Raw genomic sequence first — 20,564 nt, forward strand, 5'->3', positions numbered from 1 at the left:
TCCATTTCCCCCCCATGTCTCCATTTTGCCTCCATTCTGCCCCCCATGTCTCAAGCTTGCCTCCATCCTCCCCCATGTCGCCATCCCGCTCCCTATGTCTCCATTTTGCCTCCATTCTGCCCCCCCATGTCTCTATCCTGGCCCCCATGTCTCCATCATGCCCCCATGTCTCCATTTTGCCTCCATTCTGCCCCCAATGTCTCCATTCTGTCCCTCATGTCTCCATCAAGTCCCGCCCCCTACACCCCCTGTACAGAGAACAGAGGGCCCCCCCGGTTCGCTAATCATGTCGGCAGCACTGCCGATATGATTAGTGATGGGCCCTCTGGAGAGCGATCTCCCTGCTCTGCCTGCTGCCGCAGTGGCCTTCTGCCTCCTGTGCGCAGCGCGACACTGCCGGAGCGTGCGCAGGAGGTCAGTCTCAGGGTGATGACGTCATCGCCCTGGGACTGCTTCCTGTGCGCGCTGACGGACCCGGCGTCGCTCCAGGCAGCGGCTGCAGGCCTACCTCTCATCTCGACGCGTGAGTATGAAAAGCAGGGGCCGGGACGGGGGGAGGGATCGGTGGGAGTGACTGGGAGGACCCCTGGCCGAGGCTGGCAGTAAATACTACTGGGCAGTGGGCATGATTATCATCATGCCCATTGCCTAGCATATCTTGCTTCCAGCCTCTGGTTACTGGTACTATGCCTAGCAGCATGTACTACCACCAGGGGCTGGCAGGACATGCTTTGTGGGCATGATGGAGGCTGGCAGGACATACTAGGCATGAATCATGCCTGCCTAGTGTGTCTTGCCAGCCTCTGTGGTGCTATAATGCCCACCCGGCATGTCCTGCCAGCCACTGGTGGCGTGGTAGTCAGGGCTGGCGTCAGCTCCCGGGCAAGTGTCGGGGCCCTGAGCAGGCGGGAGGCCCACTTGCCGTCGGGCTCCCCGCCAGGCTATGGGCAGAGGAGAGCAGAGCCAGCGCCCGCCCTTCTCCCCCGCTTGCTCAGGGCCCCGGCAGCCGGATACTTACCTCTCCCCGTGCCTTCGCAGATCCGCTGTCTTCCTGGTCTGCGCTCCCTGTGACGTCTCAGGTCAGAGGGTGCGGTGACGACTTTCCACCGCGTCCTCCCCTGAGCCATCACAGGCAGCGCAGAGCGGGAAGACGCCGGCAACGCAGGAGTATAGACCTGAGCAGCGGCAGCAGGTGAGGAGGAGGGAGGTGAATATTTGATTTTTATTTATGTATGGAGGCATGGGGCATTATATGGGCGGGGGTGACAGCCTGCATGGGGCATTATATTGGGGGCGGGTGACATCCTGCATGGGGCATTATATTGGGGGCGGGTGACATCCTGCATGGGGCTTTATATGGGGGGGTAACAGCGTGCATGGGGCATAATATGGGGGGGGGTGACATCCTGCATGGGGCATTATATGGGGGGAGGACATCCTGCATGGGGCATTATATGGGGGGAGGACAGCCTGCATGGGGCATTATATTGGGGGGGTGACAGCATGCATGGGGCATTATATGGGGGGGTGACATCCTGCATGGGGCATTATATGGGGGGAAGGGACATCCTACATGAGGCATTATAAGGGGGGTGACATCCTGCATGGGGCTTATATGGCGGGGTGACATCCTGCATGGGGCATTATATGGGGGGGAGAAGTGACATCCTGCATGGGGCATTATATGGGGGATGGCATCCTGCATGGGGCATTATATGTGGGGGGGGGAAGTGATATCCTGCAAGGGGCATTATATGTGGGGGAGTGACATCTTTCATGGTGCATTGTATGATGAGTGACATTCTGCATGGGGCATTATATGGAGGGGAAGGGACATCCTACATGGGTCATTATATGGGGGGGGGAAGGGACATCCTGCATAGGGCATTATATGGGGGGGAAGTGACATCCTGCATGGGGCATTATATGGGGGAGAAGTGGCATCCTGCAAGAGGCATTATATGGGGGGTGACATCCTGCAAGGGGCATTATATGGGGGGTGACATCCTGCATGGGACATTATATGGGGGGGGGGGACAGCCTGCATGGGGCATTATAAGGGGGGGACGGGACAGCCTGCATAGGGCATTATGTGGGGGGAACAGCTTGCATGGAGCTTTATATGGGGGCCAGTATCCTGTATGGAGCCTTATATGGGGGCCAGTATCCTGTATGGAGCATTTTATGGGGGCTAGTATACTGTGTGGAGCGTTATATGGGGCCATTATCCTGAATGGAGCGTTATATGGGGGCCAGTATCCTGTATGGAGCATTTTTGGAGGGCCAGTATCCTGTATGGAGCATTATATGGGGACCAGTATCCTGTATGGAGGATTTTTTGGGGGGCCAGTATCCTGTATGGAGCGTTATATGGGGGCCAATATCCTGTATGGAGCATTTTTTGGGGGCCAGTACACTGTGTGGAGCGATTCACCGGTTTCTGAGCTATTGTAGAATTTAAAATAGATATCACTCATATAATATAAGAAGTGAAATCTTTGCATTGTACTATACTTTTATTTCTCTGCAGTATCTGTGCATCATGAATCGTGGTATGTGTTGAAGGGGCCCACTGAGACTCTTTCGCCCGGGGCCCAGAAAAACCTGGATCCGGCCCTTTGTGGTACTATCATGCTAGTACTACTACCACCAGTGGCTGGCTGGCAGGACATGCCGGTGGGCATGATAGTACCACAGAGGCTTGCAGGACATACTAGGCATGAATCATGCTTAGTATGTCCTGCCAGCCTCTGTGTACTATCATGCCCAGCATGTCCTGTCCTGCCAGCCACTGGTGGTACCATCATGCATGCCCCTTGCCCAGCCACTGGTGGTGTGGTACTATCATGCTAGTACTAACACCAGTGGCTGGCTGGCAGGACATGCCATGTGAGCATGAATGCTAGTACCACAGAGTCTGGCAGTACATACTGGGCAATGGGCATGCTAGTACCACCAGTAGACTGACTAGGCGGTCTCCAGGGCTCCGTCTCCCCTTCTCGCTGCTGTTAGGCTGGGTTAACATTGCGTTTATGCTGTGCGTTACAACGGATCCGTTGTAAATCAGCGCAGACGCAATGTACCGTAGACTTGCATTGCAAAAATAGGCATGCATTTGAAAGTATGCATTATTTGCAACGAGCAGGAAAACATGGTCGGCGGCTGGAGGCCAGCTGAGCACTTCTCTGACAACTGTGTTCTAGTGTCATTCTGTGCCTGCTCATCTCTGTCAGCAGACATATTTGTCTGATGGCAAAGATGTAGCAGAGCTGGAGACAGAAGATCCGTGGATTACGTCAGGGCGAGGATTTTGTTATTTATTAAAGATGGGAGTCCCTACATGTGTTTTGTGTTTTATTTTTATTAAAAAAAAAATTCTGTGTTGTGTTTTTTTTTTCTGTTTACTAGAAATTCATGGTGGCCATGTCTAGTTTGGCGTGACGCCATGAATTTCAGGCTTAGTGCCAGCTGATAATACAAAGCTGGTACTGACCCCATTATTACCCAGCGTGCCACCCCCCACCAGGGCCGTTGGAAGAGCCGGATAAAGTGCCTGGAAATGGCGCTACGATGAATGCGCCAATTCCAGGGGTGGCTGCGGGCTGCCGTTTTCTGCTTGGGGGGCCCAGAATGCTTGGGCCTTACCATGCTGAGAATCCCAGACCCCAGCTGCCTGGTTTTTACCAGACTGGCGATCAAAATATGGCGGGAGCCCACGCATTTTTTTTTAAATTATTTTTTTTAAATAATTTAAAAAAAACATTGGGCTTTCCTGACTTTTGATCGCCAGGCAGCTAGAAGTGGCAGCCTGTAGCTGTCTGCTTTATGTGCGCTGAGAATCAAAAATTCTGCGGAGCGCTATGTCATTTTTGTTTTATTATTTATTTATTTTCACACTTCTATATGTGTGACAGGCCCAACAGCTAATCACAGACGCTGACACAGAAAATGGGCGTCTGTGATTGGCTGCTTGAGTAACCTGAAAGCAGCCCATACATAGTACCATACTAGAATGTATGGGCTGATTGTACATTACTCGAACAGCCAATCACAGACGCCCATCCTCTTTGACAGCATCTGTGATTGGCTGTTGGGTCTGTGACATATAGAAGTGTGAAAAGAAATCATTTTTAAAAACATGATGTAGCACTCTGCAGAATTTTTGATTCTCACCGCAGGTAAAGCGGACAGCTACGGCCTGCCACCCCCAGCTGCCTGGCTTTACCTTGGCTGGCGATCAAAAGACAGAGAAGCCGAATATTTGTTTTAAACTTATTTCAAATATTTTTTTTTAGAAAAAGGTGTGTGCTCCTGCCATATGTTGATCGCCAGCCAGATAAAACAAGGCAGCTGGGGGCTGGGATTCTCAGCATGGTAAGGCCCAAGTGTTCTTGGCCCCCCACGCTGAAAATCGCAGCCCGCAGCCACCCTTGAAAATTTTCAGGCTCTTTAGCTGGCTCATCTAGCGGCCCTGGTGGTGAGTACCCTGGGTAATAATAGGGTTAGTGCCAGGCCAGCTTGTATTATCAGCTGATACTAAGCCCGAAATTCATGTTGTCACGCCAAATTAGACATGGCCACCATGAATTTCTAGTAAACGGAAAAGAAACACAGAATTTTTTTTTTTATTAAAAATAAAACACAAAACACATTTAGGCTACGTTCATACGCGGCGCAAAAAATCGCTACTGCATGCCGACATCGCGCTTTTCTCAGCGCGCTTTTCCCAAGGTCATGTTAACATGTAGCCTATAGGCAAATCGTGCCGAAAAAAACGCCAAGAATTGGCATGTCAATTCTTTTTGCACGGCCGCTTTTGCAGTGAAAGCGCCCGCGCAAAAATACGTTGCAAAACGCGGCGTCTGAACGCTTTTCAGTAAAAGCCATAGCTTTTGCTGGAAGCCGTTTCCAGCTTTCTTTGGCACTGCTTTTACGCGAGCGCTCTAAAGCGCCGCATAAAAGCAGGAATATGCGGCTATTACTCCGCGTGGGAACGTAGCCTAAGGGACTCTATCTTTAATATAAAAAAAAATCCTCGCTCTGACGTAATCCATGGGTCTTCTGTCTTCAGCTCTGCCACATCTTTGCCATCAGACAAATATGTCTGCTGACAGATGAGCAGGCACAGAATGACACTGGAGCACTGTTACTGTGTAGTGCGGCACTATGTTGCTTTTTTGTCATTTCATGCAGTGTAGAAATCTTGGGAAAAGTGTGGATTGTGCTCTGGAAGTGATCAGTTATAGCTAACTATGTTATTTTCTGCATAGATAAGTCCTGCATAGAAGATGTGATATATCGGTCTGCAGATAAAGAACTTCACCTAGAGACATCACTGGTGAGTATGTGTATTACCTATACACACACACTGACACTATATACAGAGCTTCTGTGTATAATGTCACTGGTGATGACTGTATAACCTGTACACTATATACAGAGCTCCTGTGTATAATGTCACTGGTGATCACTGTATAACCTGTACACTGACCCAATATACAGAGCTTTTTTACATTTTTATTATTTTAGCATTATTTGTCACTTTGTGGTATCATTATGTGCTTTGGTCATGACATGACGATATTTGTCCCTTGTATGTGGCATTATTCAGTCACTATGTGGTGGTAATATGTGGTCTCATGGTGTGTCAGTATTTATACCTTGTATCTGGTAGCATTTGATCACTATATGGTGGTATTATGTGCTTTGGTCATGGTGTGGCGGTATTTGTGCCTTGTATGTGGCATTATTTGGGCACTATGTGGTGGTAATATGTGATCTGGTCACGGTGTGGTGGTATTTCTGCCTTCTATCTGGTAATATTGATCTTGGTAGAGTGGATTGTGGTTGGTCAATTGTTTTACCTGATATCAATAAGGGGAAACCTCTTTATTTCCAATAGATATTAAATACTTGGATGTTTAACTCCTCCCTGCCCTGTGACTATTACACAGCAGCAGAGATGCAGTTACAGAGGTTCACCAGAGAAAGCAAGTTGGCACTTGGTGAGATTTTCACCTCTGAAGTTGACGCGCCCCCTGGGTCGCGTGGGGAACACGGAACTGGGCCTTTCGTGGGACGCTGGGGGTTGTAGTCACCGTGGCGGTGACCCGGTCCCGTGGCTCAGGGTGGTCAAACCAGTGGCAGTCTATTTGTAAGGTTTTAGGTTAATTGTCCGACTACGCCACCTGTGGATTGCGGTCAGGGTATACTGCCGCTGCGAGGCAGACCGCTGAGGCTGGTGTTGTATGCACAGCAGAGAATGGGATGACTCCCCACGGGAGGAGTATAGCCTCAGGGCAATGAGTGTGGATGATGGGAGTGATGGTGCACGAGCGTAATAGGAACGACTCAGAGTCTTTGCAGTGCAGTTCAGGGTCTTTACTGATGATAATAAGGCAGACCCTCCCGGGAGTACTGGCTAGCATAAGAGGCCTGGTCAGTCTGTGAGCAAGCAGGAGCTCCCGTGGCCAGGTGGAGTTGTAGGCCTCCCCGTCTGTCTGCACTCTTCCTGGCTACCTTGCTATAAGCGGGTGATAATAGCCCACGTCCCTGAGTGTACCGTTTAGTGCTCACCCGTATGGCTGGTGACTTGGGGCCTTCTGTTAGCCTCCGCTCCTCGATGGCGGTGCTGGTCCCTTGCTTGTGACTGAGCCTCCGGGCTTCTATGGCCAGAGGACCTGGAATCCCCTGCCGGCTGGGTTCTGCTGTTGGACACTTAGAGATCCTTACAGCCTCGGACTCCGGTGTCCGGTACTTAGATTCTTCTGCCAGGGCGAGCTCTGCTCAGCTCCAGCCCCTGGTCTTCAGCTCCTGCTCCTACAGAGCTCCTTGCTGTTACTTTCCCTGTGTCTGCTTGTCCTCCCTAACCCCGCCCCAGACCCAGTTTATAAGGGCAGATTTTCCCCTCCCAGGACTGGGCCGGAGGTGTTGCATGTTTAAGGGCTCCTGACCAGGAAACCTCCCACTTGCTCTCAGACGTAATATTTCTATTACTGTGGTAACCAGACCCCTGGGGTGCCACATGTTTATAAGACAAAACCAGGAGTGGGTGAGAAATGCATAAAACATTACCTCTGATTGCTCCACTCCTGGTTTTTTGTCTTATAAATACAGAGGTAAAAATGTCACCAAATACTCAAAGTGCCACAATCTTCTGACAGTGCGGATTCCACCAATAAATAAGTGATCACCTTCCCAACCTGTGCATCGCTGATAACTTGTTTTCACCAATAATAACCCTTTAATGCAAACTACAGTAATTGTACATCGCAGTTCTTGTGAGCGCACAGTGATGTGCAGGAGCCGACAATATAATGGGTATAACGGCTAACAGGTATTTGCAAATAGCTGAAAGGTGGGTGGGCCCCTGGAGTCAATGTCCCAGGTGGGCCCCAGACACCCCAGTCCGGCGCTGTATGTACAGTAGTATTCAAAATAATAGCAGTCCAATATGACTAACCAGATTGATCACTGTTTTTGGTATAAATTATATTAAACATTAACAGCAAAATTCAAGGGGAGGCAATATGTGTGGGTTGCCCCTCCTGCCAAGTCCATAATTCGAAAATCATACAGTTAGGTCCATATATATTTGGACAGAGACAATATTTTTCTAATTTTGGTTCTAGATATTACCACAATGAATTTTAAACAAAACAATTCAGATGCAGTTGAAGTTCAGACTTTCAGCTTTCATTTGAGGGTATCCACATTAAAATTGGATGAAGGGTTTAGGAGTTTCAGCTCCTTAACATGTGCCACCCTGTTTTTAAAGGGACCAAAAGTAATTGGACAGATTAAATAATTGTAAATAAAATGTTAATTTCTAGTACTTGGTTGAAAACCCTTTGTTGGCAATGACTGCCTGAAGTCTTGAACTCATGGACATCACCAGACGCTGTGTTTCCTCCTTTTTGATGCCTGGCCTTCACTGCGGTGGTTTTCAGTTGCTGTTTGTTTGTGGGCCTTTCTGTCTGAAGTTTAGTCTTTAACAAGTGAAATGCATGCTTAATTGGGTTGAGATCAGGTGACTGACTTGGCCATTCAAGAATATTCAACTTCTTTGCTTTAATAAACTCCTGGGTTGCTTTGGCTTTATGTTTTGGATCATTGTCCATCTGTAGTATGAAACGATGACCAATCAGTTTGGCTGCATTTGGGTGGATCTGAGCACACAGTATGGCTCTGAGTACATCACAATTCATTCGTCTGCTTCTGTCCTGTGTCACATCATCAATAAACACTAGTGACCCAGTGCCACTGGCAGCCATGCATGCCCAAGCCATCACACTGCCTCCGCCGTGTTTTACAGATGATGTGGTATGCTTTGGATCATGAGCTGTAGAGGTTGATCTTGGTTTCATCTGTCCAAAGAATGTTCTTCCAGAACTGTGCTGGCTTTTTTAGATGTTTTTTTTAGCAAAGTCCAGTCTAGCCTTTTTATTCTTGATTCTTATGAGTGGCTTGCACCGTGCAGTGAACCCTCTGTATTTACTTTCATGCAGTCTTCTCTTTATGCTAGATTTGAATATTGATACGCCTACCTCCTGGAGAGTGTTGTTCACTTGGTTGGCTGTTGTGAAGGGGTTTCTCTTCACCATGGAGACTATTCTGCTATCATCCACCACTGTTGTCTTCCGTGGGCGCCCAGGTCTTTTTGCATTGATGAGTTCACCAGTGCTTTCTTTCTTTCTCAGGATGTACCAAACTGTAGATTTTGCCACTCCTAATATTGTAGCAATTTCTCGGATGGGTTTTTTCTGTTTTTGCAGCTTAAGGATGGCTTGTTTCACCTGCATGGAGAGCTCTTTTGACCGCATGTTTACTTCACATCAAAACCTTCCAAATGCAAGCACCACAGCTCAAATCAACTCCAAGCCTTTTATCTGCTTAATTGAGAATGACATAACGAAGGGATTGCTCACACCTGTCCATGAAATAGCCTTGGAGTCAATTGTCCAATTACTTTTGGTCTCTTTAAAAACAGGGTGGCACATGTTAAGGAGCTGAAACTCCTAAACCCTTCATCCAATTTTAATGAGGATACCCTCAAATGAAAGCTGAAAGTCTGAACTTCAACTGCATCTGATTTTTTTTTTTAAATTCATTGTGGTAATGTCTAGAACCAAAATTAGAAAAATGTTGTCTCTGTCCCAATATATATGGACCTACAGTAACTGTATATACCAACTATAGGAATTTAAAACTTAACTTTTACTATTAAGAATGAAAGATTTGGCAATCCTCAATACATAATTGACAATACACATAACAAATATGTTAAAAAGTAGAAAATGTGCCCATGTCCCTGTATAGGATCATACTCTGACAATAGTCAAAAAAGTGGCAACAAGGCATCAGTGAATACCTATATAAATATATAACTTGTTACAACAAAACCAGACAATAAAGTCCAGAAATTGTATACAGTAGGGCCAATGGATATAAGGAAAGATCTCACCAAATTCGCTGGTCTCCAAATTCCTCCAACAGGTCCTCATCCATAAAGGCCCAAATCATGGAGTCCAAGGGGTTGATTATCCCTTTCAGTCCCTATAATCTTGACTGACCCTCAAACGTATTCTGCACTCCAGTGCACCGGAAGTGACGTGCATACGTGTCGCTAATGGTGCGCCCCATCTACTTGGTACGCAGGGTGCGTTCCAGCGTACCGGAAGTGACGTGCCGGCGTACCAGAAATGAAGTTTGCAGCTCCCCCGGAAATATAGTAGGGAAACTGTGGAGCGCATACAGCATAGTTTGCGGCTCCCCCGGAAATCCTGTGGAGCTCATACAGCGTTCCATAATAGCATAGTGGCGCATACATCCCGGAACCAACCGGCGGTCCACAAACATGAGATATAATATTAAATCTGGTTATAGGGGCGTGCCCTCTGTTTATTGCAGGGTCACAGATATGGGTGGTTTTGTAATCCTATTTGCCCAAATAAGGCGAGAATGTCTTGGATAGGTCCACTTGATTAGTTTATTTTTGAATCTACCAATTACGACACATCTACATAACTAAGGGGTGGGGCACCACTCTCCAGGTGTCCACACTCCCTGATTTAGACATGCTATAAATTGCTGGCAGCCTCTATGGAATCTGCCATTGCCTAAAATTACAACCCAGATAGAGGGTTCCCAGCCCAGTTCCCAGCCCTGTATTCTACAGTTTTTTGTGCCAATCCCCTGATGACTCAAGATTTTTGAAGAAACGCGTCGGGAGGCGCATAGGGTCAGTTCAGGGCTGTCCAGGTTTTCAGGGTCACCTCTTGACTGCCCTTGTAAGGGCGGGAGTCTTGGGGTTGGAGGGTCAGTCAAGATTATGGGGACTGACAGGGATAATCAACCCCTTGGACTCCATGATTTGGGCCTTTATGGATGAGGACCTGTTGGAGGAATTTGGAGACCAGCGAATTTGGTGAGATCTTTCCTTATATCCATTGGCCCTACTGTATACAATTTCTGGACTTTATTGTCTGGTTTTGTTGTAACATGTTATATATTTATATAGGTATTCACTGATGCCTTGTTGCCACCTTTTTGACTATTGTCAGAGTATGATCCTAAACAGGGACATGGACATATTTTCTAGTTTTTAACATATTTGTTATGTGTATTGTCAATTTTGTATTGAGGATTGCCAAATCTTTTATTCTTAATAGTAAAAGTTAAGTTTTAAATCCACTATAGTTGCTATATATGATTTATAAATTATATTACCACATGTCAAGCAATTTACCAGTTGGTGCAGTAGATTCTAAGAAAACCAACAGACTCCGCATTCATGATCTGCATGTTTTTGAGTCTGTGTATTTGAATAATTAATTGTTAGGGGGTGTGTTCAAAATAATAGCAGTGTGGAGTTCAATAGTGAGGTCAATCATTCTGTGAAGACACAGGTATGAATCAGGTGGCCCTTAATTAAGGATGAAGCCAGCACATGTTGTACATGCATTTCTCCTTGAAAGCCTGAGAAATATGGGTCATTCGAGACATTGTTCAGAAGAACAGCGTACTTTGATTAAAAAGTTGTTTGGAAAGGGTAAAACTTATATAGAAGTGCAGACTATGATAGGCTGTTCAGCTAAAATGATCTCCAATGCTTTAAAATGGAAAGCAAAACCAGAGAGACGTGGAAAAAAAACAGAAGACTACCATTCGAATGGATCGAAGAATATCCAGAATGGAAAAGATTCAGCCTATGATCAGCTCCAGGATGATCAAAGACCGTCTCAAGTTACCTGTGAGTACTGTCACAGTTAGAAGATGCCTGTGTGAAGCTAATCTCTTAGCAAGAAGTCCCCACAAAGTCCCACTGTTAAAAAAAGACATGTACTGAAGCGGATACAATTTGTCAAAGAACACATCAACTAGCCTAAAGAGAAGTGGAGAAACATTTTGTGGACTGATGAAAGTAAAATTGTTCTTTTTGGGTCCAAGGGGCTCAGACAGTTCGTCAGACGACCCCTAAACTCTGCATTCAAGCCACAGTACACTCTGAAGACAGTGAAGCATGGTGGAGCAAGCATTATGATATGGGCACGTTTCTCTTACTATGGTGCCGGACCTATTTACCGCATACCAGGGATTATGGACCAGTTTGCATATATTAAAATACTTGAAGAGGTCATATTGCCTTACGCTGAAGAGGATATGCCCTTGAAATGGGTGTTTCAACAAGACAACGACCCTAAACACACCAGTAAACGATCAAAATCTTGGTTCCAGTCCAACAAAATAGAGGTTATGGAGTGACCGGCCCAATCCCCGGTGTTACGGATCCGGGTGGTGAAACCTCTGTGCTGCGGTGCAAGGGGGGACCAGAGAGGCGTAACTAGGTATCAACTCGGACCGACCAAGGTCGTACGGCGGTTCAATCGACTCCGTGACCAGGGAAGGACCGAGCAGAGGGACCAGGTGCTACTCTGGGTACCAACCTTGTATGAGAGCAGGTGACTCCCACGGGTCAGAAGGCAGGGACCGACCGGTGCAGCAGATGAGCACGGCAGGCAGGCTGACGGGTGATCCAGGCAGACGGACAGGCAGGCGCGACAGGTAACAAGCAGGAGCCTCCAGGTAGGCTGACAGGTAGGCACGGCAGGTAACAAGCAGGAGCCTCCAGGTAGGCTGACAGGTGGACACTGGCATGCACGGCTGGCATGCAGACAGGTAGGCACGGCAGGTTAAAGGCAGATGCTTCCAGACAAGCAGGCGGGTTGAGCCCATAGACAAACTGGCGGACTGGACCGTAGGCAGACTGTTTGGTTGGAGAGTAGACAAGCTGGCGGACAGGACTGGTAGTCAGGCTGGCGGACAGGACTGGTAGTCAGGCTGGCGGACAGGACTGGTAGTCAAGCTGGCGGACAGGACTGGTAGTCAAGCTGGCGGACAGGACTGGTAGTCAGGCTGGCGGGCAGGCAGGACTTGTAGTCAGGCTAGCAGCGGGACCTGAGGGCTGAAGCAGAGTTTAACACACAAAGCTACAACCTTGCACGGGCACCTCCATATTGGAGGAGGTGCCTTTTATAGGGGAAGTCCTCCGGCCATTGGCCGGGGACTTTTTAGGACGGCGCGCGCGGCCCCTTTAAGAGGGAGGGAGCGTGTGCGCGCCCTAAGTACAGAGCCGGGGAAGCTGCGTGCACCAGCAGCAGCTGCAGGGAGGCCAGAAGACGCCGTAGCAGGACCACGGCGGTAAGGGGGACGGAGTCTCTGCCGGGCAGGAGGCAGAGACGCCGATGCTACACCCGTATCTTAATCCGATAGAACACTTGTGGGGTGACATGAAAAATGCTGTTTCTGAGGCAAAGCCAACAGATGCCAAAAAATTGTGAGGTGTAGTCAAAGCATGAAACTACTTGCATTTTGCACTAAGTGCATAGCCTTTATGAGTCTAGAAGTACTACTATATGTCAAATGGACCAGAATGTGTATGAGACCCTCCTTTATTCTAATACAGGATGTATCAGAATCCCTAATTTTTGGCAGTTCTTTCTTCCTTCATAAATTACACTGAAATTACCTATTTGTTAATAAAAAATAAAATTTTGGTTTAAGTCATTATACAGGAAAAAAATGATTCTTAAAGAAGTTGTCCAGTACTTTAGATTACCCCCCCCCCCCCCATGTATCCCCACGGGGCCCCTAAGGATTTTTGTAATTAGCTGACGTTGCAGCCAAGGATAGCGCCGCTCACAGGCATCACGTGACACCGCGCTGACGTCACGACAAGTGAGGCATGACAGCTGGATTGTGGGCGCGATCACCCCCCGCGTCACACCCAGCATTCACCTCGTGCGTTCCCAATGAATGGGGAGAGGGAGAGCGCGAGGTGGATGCCGGGTGTGACGCAGGGGGTAACCCCACCTACAGCCTGGAATGTGGAAGAGAGAGACCCCCGGCTGCTGCCAGCACTTGTCGTGACATCAGCGGATATCAGAGCCGGCTGCAGCCGGGGGTCACGTGATGCCTGTGAGCGGCCAGTGATAGCGCCCCTCACAGGCATTATCTGCAACGTAAGGTAATTACAAAAATCCTTAGGGGCCCAGGGGGGATACATTGTGGGGGTAATCTAAAGTACTGGGCAACCCCTTTAACATTTTTGTTCCTGTAAAATGCAATTTCTCATTGATTGGGAATGTTTTATTGTCAGTCCTTAAAGTGGAGAAAAAGTGTCACACCATTGTTCTCAGCAGCGATCTGGGAGTCAGAGATCTCTCCAGGGGTCTTCCCCATGCTGTTCTCCTTCCATTCAGCACTTTTTCCATCCTTTTGAACATTTTCACTGCCGCCCAGACCTCCTTGTAGGGTCTTCCAGAAAAATGCTCGGATTTCTCATTGACTTCCATTCGGTTCGAGTAACAAGCATCTGAGCAGTTTAGTGCTCACTCATCTATAGTCTTAATATGTGCTGTTATCTACCACTATATGGTCACCAAATAGTGGTAATATCGGTTAGTGACCCACTCGGATGTTTCGCCTCCCCTGTGCTTGAAGTCTTAGCTACGATTTTGGTGGATTGTGACTGCTGGGACCCCCAGGATGCACAGCACAGAATCCAACTTGTTCTTGTGCCTGAATCTGAAATAGAGCGCTACTAAGGTAAAAGTATCTGAGTTCTTGTAAAATCAGTGGATCAGGGCATGTTTCCACCTAGCTTGGTTGCCACTTTTTGTGCACACAATGTCTATTTCAGGTGGTTTCCTCCTGGTTCCCTTATGAAAAGTACTCAATAAAAATTAAATTGAACATACACTGCAATGTAAAAACAACTTGCTGTGCAAACTGTATGTTTCAGTCTTGTTTAATCTTCTGTTTGGTGTCCAAACCGTTGGACAGATATAACATGTATAGCATTGATATGCCATAAATGTCAGTAATATTCAATTAAATTCAAAAGGACATTAATCAATTTTAATTTTTTTTTTTAATTAAGAATTACATGGAAGGTTGAAAAGATGTTCTTGGAGGCCTTTGACTTTTGCAGATATTTCTTGCTGGTCAGACGGCCACAGGTACAGTAGATGGTACAACTCTTTCCATGCAGGTACAGCATTGATGGTGGATGTGCTGTACTTTCTTCAGGGCACTAGATGTGAGGGTTTTCTGCCCTTGAGATGTTTCTGGTGCCCTGGTGACAGTGGGCAAAAATGCAGCTTTGTCTGATAGTGCGAGCAGCCCTGGACAATCCACGCCGGCAGGATGATATCATCCGGCGGAAGATAGAACCTATAAAAAAGATGTAAAACCGAAGTAAGTAATGGGACTCCATATTAGAGGACACTACTGTGGTGTCTCTGTGGGAGGCCGGTAGAGGAATCTTCTCCATACAGAGGTGCGGGATCATTGTCAGCCATCATACATGTGACAATCCCACCACTGACAGATGACATCTGCTCCACATGACTTATCTCACTGACATCATACAACATGGAGATTATCCTCACACTTACCTCGCCTACTACTTTCCCCCTCTTCCACTTTATCTGTTCTTTGCTGTTTTCTCAGATTTAGTGCAGATTTCTTTCTCTCCTGAACTGGAGGTTCTAATAAAAAGTCAGAAAAAGATGTTGATTATAAACTCCTCGAAGATTAATTTTATATGTTTATAGAGTTACTCAAACTGGTTAATATGCACTTGTAGCTTTTCTGTGTGCGGCCGTGTGGTGTCTCCCTTATTAACATGACATTACTTGCAGCAAGCCAAAGTGTTTTTATATAATCCGTCAGATAACACTTAAGCGTAAGTTTAAAGAAGACTCATCACCAGGTCTTAAGTGTCCAGAATTCACTCTTACTTTATTCCCCCTGCTCCCCTGAGGACTCTGTTTTTGGTTTTTATTAAAATCCCCCTTAGGCTATGTGCCCACGATGCAGAAATGCTCCAGATTTTTTCCTGAGCGTTTCTGCATCTGCCTGGCACAAAAAACGCATGCGGATTGTACACGCGGATTGTACATGCGGATTGTACATGCGGATTGTACATGCGGATTGTACATGCGGATTGTACATGCGTTTTTCCTGCCAGGGACATGCGGATGTGAAGCGTTTTGATCATGCGATTTCGCATGCGGGTTGTCAAGCGCTTTCCAAGCGATTTTAGTATCACTTGGAAAGTGCTTGACAACCTGGTCACACTATATAAATCCATGCAACCGGCATAGATTTATATAGTGTGACCGAAAGAATGGTAAAAAATAAAAAATAAATATACTTGCCTTCTGATGGACCCCGGAGTCCTTGTCTTGGCTTGCCGGCAGCTCGCGGTAGATTTAAGGACCTGCCGACATCATTGGTCGCATGACCCGTCACATGACTAAATGACGTCAGCGCAGGTCCTTTAGTCTACCGCGATCTGCCGGCAAGCCGAGACAAGGAACCGGAGGCCATCAGAAGGTAAGTATAATATTTATTTTTTATTTTATTCTTTTTTTTTACAGGTTCTATGGTTAGGGGGGTCCGGAGGAGAGTCTCCTCTTCTCCAGACCCGAGTACCATCCGCACATTGAAACAAATGGATTCCGCATGTACAGATGCAGTGATGCGGATTCCATGCGTTCCAATGCAAGTCAATGGCGGTGAAAACGCAGCACTTCTGCAAAATAATTGGTAGTGCTGCGGATTTTTCCGCAATGATAATCCGCAGCGGAAATTTCCGCAGCATGTGCACAGCAGATGCGGATTATCATTGGGGAACATGGCAGACCTTCTACCAAGCGTTTTTTAAGCGTTTCTGCGGTGGAATTGCCGCTGCGGAAACGATTAAAAACGCATAGTGAGCACATCGCCTTACAGTTCCACAGACAGGGGCCTTTTTATTTAGTGGTCATTTTTATGGTCTTTACCACACTATAATACTGAAGAAGAGGCTGAAGACGCCCCCCCCCCCTCCAGATAATCCTGTAAGCACCACCCCCTTGTAAAGAACATAAAAATTAGCACTACATAAAACTGCCAATAACTCTGGAACCGTATGGTGGATTTTACCAAAGCAAAAAATTGAATACTGAGGGGCAGCGGGAATAAAGTAAGTCATTATCTGAGCCTTGATGTGCAGATTCACATTACACTTTTGTATCATAGCCTATAATGGGATGGTCTATAAATCTGTACATACCTGACAATGAGGGCGAGGATGACTCACACTTTTTAGCAGTGACACACTGATTGTCACCATCATCAGTTTTGGAAGGGGGAGATTCTTTCTGCCTGTTTGGTAGAAGAAAGTCAAGTAAATTACAAGTGAAAACAATACAAAAAGGAAGAACACTTGTCTGTAAGGCCATTTGGGACATCATGAAGGGGATACTCTGCTCAGGACCCCATTCTACCAGCAAGAATGGAGTCTAACTAGTAATATTGGCATATAAAGAGCTGGGAATGAATGGCTGGTTGCAATGATCAACTGATATTGCTGTGTAATCACAAGCCTGATGAACAGCAATCAGTTATCATGGGGTGGTGGATGCTGGATTTAGATTTGTGTTACTCGTGTCTGAGCATATATCAGAGCTAAATCTCATAATAATAATAATAATCTACTCACCAGTCTGGGTGTTTTTTGCTGTTCTCAGGGGTACACTCTGGAGGTGACATAGGTTCTTCAATGGTCACCATCTTGGTACTGGTGGTATATAGCTAAAAAACACAAAGAAATATAAAATATAAATAGATATATTTTTAAACTTTTTTTCTAATTATAGGTTTTATTCATTTTTTTGACCTACATGCTTTAGACATACTTACTTTGGAAAACCTTTGAGAAGATGATTCAAAGTTTTTGATTTCTGGACAGTCATTGTCCTCACTTGTGTCCCCATCATCTGAATTCCTAAATTTATAACGCACAGAGCGATCTGAAAAGTAAAAGTGTTATGAGAAATTATTAGTATAAGAGCCGGTCAGACAGTCACCATGTTATTACTCATTATGATGGGAACTGATTGTCACACATAATGAAAGAAAAGGCACTCAGCAGTTTTCTGCTGATAACGTCTCATTTTACTTACTGCTAAAGTAGCGGGTGTCCTCATCTGATTTTAGATCAGGAACGAACAGAGGCTTCTGACTTAGAAGGTTGTTAAAGTTTAAGGCACGCAGAAATGGATGAATTTTGATCTCGTGTGCCCCTCCTGGAAAAGGAAGACAAGAAAGAAATCGATACAGTTATTGTCAGAGAAACTACTCCGTATCTATACAGTTTATGTTAATCTGAACTGGAGATTTAAAAGAGCCAACATGAAGGAAATGTACTGAACATTAGAGCATGAAGAATGGGGAATGGACACGTTGGTAGAGACCTTCAGTGCTCATCCTCATGGACACCTTCATTTGTCCAGTGGTGTAATAAGTCCTTATTAATACTATTATCATATTACCTGTCCCAAGTCTTTGTTCTGGATTTTTTCTGAGTAGCTGAGTGATGATGCCTCGAGCATTTGGTGGAGGAAAGTAATTACATCTCCAAACAATGTCATCTGTGATATAAAAAGAAAATATTACAGGAAATAAAACCTCTTCATTTATTTACATAAAAAAGCATTTTCCTTAAAAAAACTAGAAGCTAAACCAAGGAACCAATCAAACCAAATAACAGCGACATGACAAGCAGTCAGATTATTTTACTTACCACTGAGGATACTGCGTAATTTCTCCTTTTGGGAAGCCCTATAAAATGGTGTATATCCAAAGAGAAATTCATATAGGATGATGCCTACTGACCACCAGTCAACAGGTCTTCCATAGCCTTTCTGTAGGATAACTTCTGGGGCCATGTAACTAGACGTGCCAGCAGTCTGGAAAACAACAGAAGAATGAGATGATGATCAATACATACGACAAATAACATCAGTGGAAATGTGATGAGAAATGATCAGAGAAGGAGAAAGAGATGAGATATGTAAAGTAGAAGATCCTGTAAGTAAAGCCGACCTCTTTATCACAGAACTCTTTGGTGATGTCCTTAGTTGGAGCCTTATAGATGTTTGATGTTGGTCTCATGAGGCCAAGTTTTGAAACTCCAAAATCGGTCACTTTAATATGTCCTGTTGATGTTATCAGGATGCTGTAAAAGAAAAGATGGTGTCAGCCCCAAGTAATAACCCATAGACTGTATAACAAACTAACTTTCATCCCCTTTATTATACCTCAAGTGTCACTTACTTTACAGGCTTCAGGTCTCTGTGCACCACACCATAGCTGTGCAGATATTCCACAGCAAGGACTGTTTCTGCAATGTACAGACGGGCCAAGGTGATAGGTAAAGGACCCCTGTGCTGTAGAAGATTGCCACAGTCTCCTCCTACAGGAAAAAGCAAATATGACAGGTGAGGGTCTGTTACAGAGTAAATTACACATGATGAGTGTGAATGTGAAACAAGCGGAGATATTGGGACAGGATGGTATATATAGAGATACACTGTGTAATGTAGAGCGTATACTGCAGAGGAACCCTGTACATAGAGACAGAGCCAGGCCTCATCTACAAGCCTCTAATTTATTTCTCTGTGAAAGTTCTCATCTATAAAAACTGTTCAAATACAGAGAAATCTTCCTTTCCTCCATAGCAGATATTGCCGCCATGCTCAGTGAGGACACACAAGGCATCTTAGTAACATTATAGTAAATGCGGTGTGGACATGTAACCGTCCATGTGGACATGTTCAGGTTATATATAAGGTGCTAGGATTAGGCAGACGTGGGCTGGATATAAATACAATGGATGTGTCCTACCTGGTGCATACTCCATGACCATACACAGATGAAGTTTAGTAGGAAAGGAGCAGAACATGGAGGCCACAAAGGGACAATCAGCGAATGTAGAGATGTCCCTCTCCTGAAAGGCCCATTTCAGGGTCTTTGGCTTTTTCAGGTTCTGCTTGTCCATTTTCTTCATAGCACATATCTTGTTTGTGTCTGTATGGCGAACTAGGTGGACGGATCTGAGGAGGAAGAAAATCCATGATTTATTATGAATTCTTACTAACAGTCCATCCATAGACCTGATCAAGTGATCTCCTGTACTAATGGTTAATACTAGATGTGCGGCCATCACTAGAAATCCATAAAATAACACTCCATAAATGATCACCTATGGAAAGTCCTCATCCACGTCACATCCTAACTGACCTGAAGAGAGACAATTAGATGTGGACAGTGATGTGGAACCATAATTTCTCTATGGTAGCATTGCAGGGGCAGGACGTAGAGACATAGGCATCGTCATAAGAAGCCCTGAGAAATGAATATTATACCAAAGTAAAGCTCACCCAAATCCTCCACAGCTGATCAGTTTGATAGGATTAAAGTCGTCCTTACAAGGATGTCTCCCCGGGTTCACTGATCCGATCAAGGCCTAAAAAGGAATAAGAAATGACATTAAGACAATGAAGCTACTGGAGGATAAACGCTCCAGATGCTGGAACATCTCCCGTCTATATTATATCCCCCCTGATTACACTGCAACCGAAGTAGAGGACGTGATAAAAGCCGGACCCCCCACAGACACTATTATATTATAGGGGGATATTCCCCATACACATAAATCATTGTACTGCAGGGGAGGATAAGGGACATCACACGGAGGAGACAGAATAATAACACCACCGTCACACATAATAGGTCTGATCTACATAAGAGCAGAGATATCCCATTGTCATATGGGGTATAATATGGGATGTGTAATTCCCAACCGTCATCTGATGATATACAGACGTCCCATGATACTTACACTGGCTGATTCCTGGATGATTTCTGGTGGCTCAGATGTTCCACCATCAGTATTTGCCGGCACAGTTATTCCTATAATAATGATAAAATAATGAAGAGACGACATGTATTAGTCTATATCACCACTTATATAACACATCCATATAATAATGGAAATGATAAGACCCCTGTACATGGAATATACTAGATATAAGGATATTCTGCACACACTGTATATATTTATGGCATATGTATATATATATACTGTATTATGAACGTGTCATTGCTCAGGATCTGACCGAATCCTCAACAATTACATGATTGGGGACCAATGAGCCTCTTTGTACATTTGT

The 20,564-nt window shown here is 45.7% G+C and overlaps 1 long non-coding RNA gene across 1 annotated transcript in view; it reads left to right on the forward strand.

The window, feature by feature from the left end:
* The first annotated feature begins 437 nt into the window (after positions 1–437).
* LOC141156562 (uncharacterized) overlaps positions 438–20,564 on the forward strand; it is a 30,718-nt gene continuing 10,591 nt past the window's right edge. Inside the window, exons 1-2 of the long non-coding RNA XR_012247675.1 lie at positions 438–523; positions 5,271–5,338. This is a non-coding gene — a long non-coding RNA (uncharacterized lncRNA). The remainder of the gene's footprint in view (positions 524–5,270; positions 5,339–20,564) is intronic.

This window comes from Phyllobates terribilis, unplaced genomic scaffold (assembly GCF_046119375.1).
Source record: "Phyllobates terribilis strain yellow unplaced genomic scaffold, ASM4611937v1 Scaffold_8__6_contigs__length_399053987, whole genome shotgun sequence".
In the NCBI taxonomy this organism is placed as follows: Eukaryota; Metazoa; Chordata; class Amphibia; order Anura; family Dendrobatidae; genus Phyllobates; species Phyllobates terribilis.